Source organism: Pteropus vampyrus, unplaced genomic scaffold (genome assembly GCF_000151845.1).
Source record: "Pteropus vampyrus isolate Shadow unplaced genomic scaffold, Pvam_2.0 Scaffold489, whole genome shotgun sequence".
Taxonomy (NCBI): Eukaryota; Metazoa; Chordata; class Mammalia; order Chiroptera; family Pteropodidae; genus Pteropus; species Pteropus vampyrus.
In genome coordinates this window covers 155,216-159,609 of record NW_011889270.1, presented here as the reverse complement: position 1 = coordinate 159,609, position 4,394 = coordinate 155,216, and the positions used below count along the sequence as shown (strand labels likewise).

General features: G+C 50.8%; 1 protein-coding gene across 1 annotated transcript in view; it reads right to left on the bottom strand.

The window, feature by feature from the left end:
* The window catches only part of SCAPER (S-phase cyclin A associated protein in the ER), a 189,909-nt gene that overhangs the window by 61,544 nt on the left and 123,971 nt on the right, over positions 1–4,394 (bottom strand). The window lies entirely within an intron of this gene.

Sequence of the window (4,394 nt, the reverse complement as noted above, 5' to 3'; positions counted from 1 at the left end):
ACAGAGAGGCGAGAGCTCAAGGAGAAGCACCTCCCGCTGGATCCCTCCCCATCTGTGTACACAGAAGTGGACGAGACCATGCTGTGACGTCCTACGACTCTTTCACCTCTGGGGGGCAGAAAGGGAAAATCGAGCAGGCTCGATAACGAGCCATCCGAACATTAAAATTAAACCACCTTCCTAAGCACATGGCATTAAACACAGTTTGTGAGTAAAAAATGCAAATCACTTTCACACAACAACCCAGATAGACTTAAAGGGAGCAGAGAGCCGCCCCTGGCCTCTTCCTCTCTGCTCCCACCACGCTAACTTCTTGTGCCAGTCACTTGGTACTTTCCATACCCTGGCCTCTTGTTATTCCTGAACGCCATGACGCCATAGTGAGCCCGGATGCTCCTCAGACATTGCTTTCGACTTGTCCGCATCCCTGCCAGTGTCCAGGAAGAAAACCAGTGTGAGAAAAATGCTTAACCATAACTATTTTCTGCAACCAAACTGTCACCTTCTCAACTTGTAACGTGCAAATGCTACCTTTCAACCCTTTAAGACCCCGATCAAATGCTCCTTCTTTCGTTAAGCCTTTCCTGATCCCCTCAACCAAAGTCAAAGGTCTCCGCATTTAACTGTCTTTCTCTTGAGGCCCTTATCACTTTCTACACTATCCCAGAGTTGTGTGCATGAACTAAACCGGAAAGCCTAAACTCTCTTATCTCTGCATTCTCGAGTAGGGCACTAGAGCGCACACTACAGGCATCGAGCAAGGTTTGTTCAACAACCAAAAATATCTCCTCCAGAGGGATGAGGCACTTTTCCAAACACTGTGCATTTAGGCGTGTGAGACTGGAACTTCCATGACGAGCTTTCCCACTCCTGAGCGAGGGAAAATCACCTCTAAAGATGAAACAAGCGGCTTTACCTCATTACCTGGCAGAACACGTCATCAGCCCTGCCACCCTCTGCTCCCCACCCCGCGAGCCTGACAACTGACTAACAGGATTAGCAGCGAACATTCTAACAGCCCAGCGTAACTACGGGCCAGCAAAAAAAATGAGTTTCAATCTGAATTGCGCGGCCTGGGAATCCATTCAATTACTAACTAGAGTAACTGTTATTACCTCTCCCAATCAAAAGAGAGGCAGCTGTTCATCTTTGGTGGCCTTTGTACTTGACTTCTCTACAGAAAGTAATCACGCTCTTCGTGCTGGGGGAGGAAGGCCTCCGAGCCTTTCAGACCGAGGTGGCAGATGGGGAAACTGTCTGCATGTTCATTAGCAGGAGAGGCTAGTTTTGTTCTGAGCATCTGGTGGCACCTTAAGACCTGTTTAGAGATAATACAAGTAGCTTTTAGGAAGTTCATAAATTTAGAACTCAGTAGGCCAATTTACAGATATGAGATCTAGGAGCGATTTTCTTTATGGTTGCTTTCTCCCCACATAAAAAACTTTCCTAACACTTAAAAGACAACGTCTCCAGTCACCTGCTGTCTTCACTGGCTGTTGGCTTAAAAGCGGCAAGCATCGCACGCCACTCTTCCTGGTTCTGTCGTATGACTTTCCTCTTCTAGGCCTTCTTCAGACTCCCATAGCTACATAAATGTCTAGGCTCAGCTCTTAAGCTGAGCTACTCGCCCTTGAAAGGACTCGGGTTCTGGGGTCAAGAATATCACAAGGAAATTAGCAACTTGTGGGAATGTGGTGCCAAAGAGAGTAAAATCCCAACCAACCATTCGCAGGCTCAGGTAATGAGGTCAGTGTGGCTGGGAGGCTAGAAAAGCTTTCTCAAGATGAGCGGAAGAACTCCTCTGTGATGCTAATCAGGTCCGGGACCCTCCAGAAGGCTCTCTCTGAGGGAGCTGCGTGGTGGCGGTTTTGAGCTGTCAGGACTAAGGGAGATGAGGGCAGGGTGCGTGAGGGGAGTGGAGAGGAACTATGGATGTCGACGGCAGGGCCCGAGACCTACGTGCTCCTGCTCCTTCTTCAGCCTTGATGAGGTCGATGACCGAAGATGAGCACACAGAGTTTACTGCTGAGATGCAACAAACCCCAGTAGTCATTTCGCGTCGCTCACCCCCAAGCTCCACAACTCTGCCAAGTGGCAGGCACCGGGCAGGCCCAGCACTGATTCGGAGACACGGAAAAGAGACCGAGGCGAACAGCGAGAGGGGTGCCGCAGTGAGGGCCGTGCAGAGGGCGCGCTGAGGAAATGGCTCCCCTCAGCAGTTCTTCAGGACACGCTGGGTGTGAGGCGGACGGTTTTCTGAGTGATCGTGCTATCCGACCGGAAGGCGAAGGTCCCGCACTGAGGCGCCCCGGGGAACTCCTCTGTCCCCGCCGCCCCGCCTTCCTGGCCACCCCCTGCTTCACGGCACACCTGAGGAGTCTTGGCACAGCGGTTCTTTTTTCTCCCCTTGTTCCTGCATCTCAAATGTCCTGGACGTTTTAAAGCTGGGACACAATACAAACAGGACCATGACACTTGGGAGAATCTGTCCAGGGCCAGGGAGTGACATGGACCAAAGCCAGAAATGCAGACAACGGCCTTTGGCTCCAACAGCCCTCAGGGCGGGCCCTTCAAGCTCGGAGGCTCCTCTCCAGCAAGGCGGCGAGGACAAGGAGACGTTTCCCCACAGCGCCGTTCTCTCTCCATCTTAACACCTGCAGTTCTTGACTGATTTTTCTATTGCTTAACTGTAAACCAGACCATACTGATTACGATTACTCATTCCTAGAGTAGACCGTCGGCGCTCTGACAGCTGGCATTGCGTTCACACAGGTCTAGCAAAAAGGAGGTATTCAATAAATAGTTGCTGAATCAAAGAATAAAAGTACAGTCTAGTTTCTGGGGGTCCTAACATCGGAAATGCTCTTACAGGGAGAGGAAACCCATTTCTCCACAGTGAGGAAGAAAAGGCTCAGAAAGACCCGTGTGCCTGGGGAAGTCAAGGCAAGGGCTCGAGCGAGCCGGAAACAGTGAAGAGGCTGCTGGTCCTCGCCTGTGCAGACGGCAGGGCAGCCCCAGTCTTAGGCCTGCAGGGGACGAGCCCGCAGAGCAGAGGCCAGAGATGTGCAGGCTGACCGCAGGGCCCTGTCCACCATCTTTGCTTATTTTCTGCCCTCCTCATCCTGGCATCAGTTTTTTTTGCCTCCTTCTCAAAGAAAGTAGCGACCGAGACCCTTTTATGTCCTTGGGGTGGTGGTGGGCGGGGGGGTTGCAATTATAAGGAGTGAATGGAAACTCAAGGAGGGAACAGGAACCCCAAATTTACTTTTCCAAAAGTGCTATCCTGGAGGGTTAATGGAGAGAGGTACTTCAAGGGATGCCCGTGGTGGGCCCCGGGCTGTTTGCTCATATGAACCCTCACAAAAGCCGCGGAGGTGGGCTCATCATCCCACACGCGGATGAGAAAACCGGTCTCAGAGGGCTCGGTTACCTGCGTAAGTTTTTACAGCTACTGAGTGGCAGAGCTGGGGACTGAGCCTAGATCTCTGACTTCTGAGTCTCTGACGAGTCTATACAAAGAATGCCATGGGAAAATCACGGGTGGTTGAAGGACTATGCTCGACTTTTTGCACACTTATCACTGAATGTCCCAATTCTGTAAAATCTATAGAATCTTAGACTCTATACTATTGAAAATACTTAAAGAAAGTTTTATTTTGAAACAATTTTAGATGTGTTTAAGTTTCGAGGCTAGTGAAGAGTCCCTGTGTGCCTGAACACGCCTTCCCTCACGTCAACGTCTTACCTGACCCTGACACGGTGGGCAAAACTAAGAAATTACATTACAGCTCCACTATTAACCAGACTACAGCATGTATTTGGATTTCCCTAGTTTTTCCACTAACATCCTTTTTTTGTCCCAGGATCAGATCTGGAATACCACGCTGCGTTCAGCAACACTATTTTGAAGACAACGCAAAATAACTTTTAGCACTAGAGGAGGGACCCTGAGCTCTCTCATATTAGTGCTTACTAGCTGCTAAAAAAAACTGTCTTGAAATAATCCAGACTCTGAGAACGTAAAGGCATGCCAAGTCTGACCATTACAAGTAAATACAAAGGAAATGAGAGCTAACTAGATTCCGTGAGGCTGAAATCTGAGCAGTCCTTTTACCTGGTGGAGCAGTTCTGGAGCCTGGCAGGAAATGGGGAGGACGTGCGCACAGCAGGGGGCCTGGGGGAGGGAGGACTGCGGGACCAAGGTCACATGAGAGCCAGGTGGCCTGCAGCTCCGGTCCCCACTGGCCCTCGGCACCTGCGCGGCTGGGGCAGTCTTTCAAAACCTTTCCATCGCAGAATGCCAGCTTTGCCTCCAGCTTCAGCACAGGTGCAGGGCGCGCCTTCTCCACTGGAGGCCATGAGAGCAGAGTCACGGCGAGGTTCCCTTCGAGCAG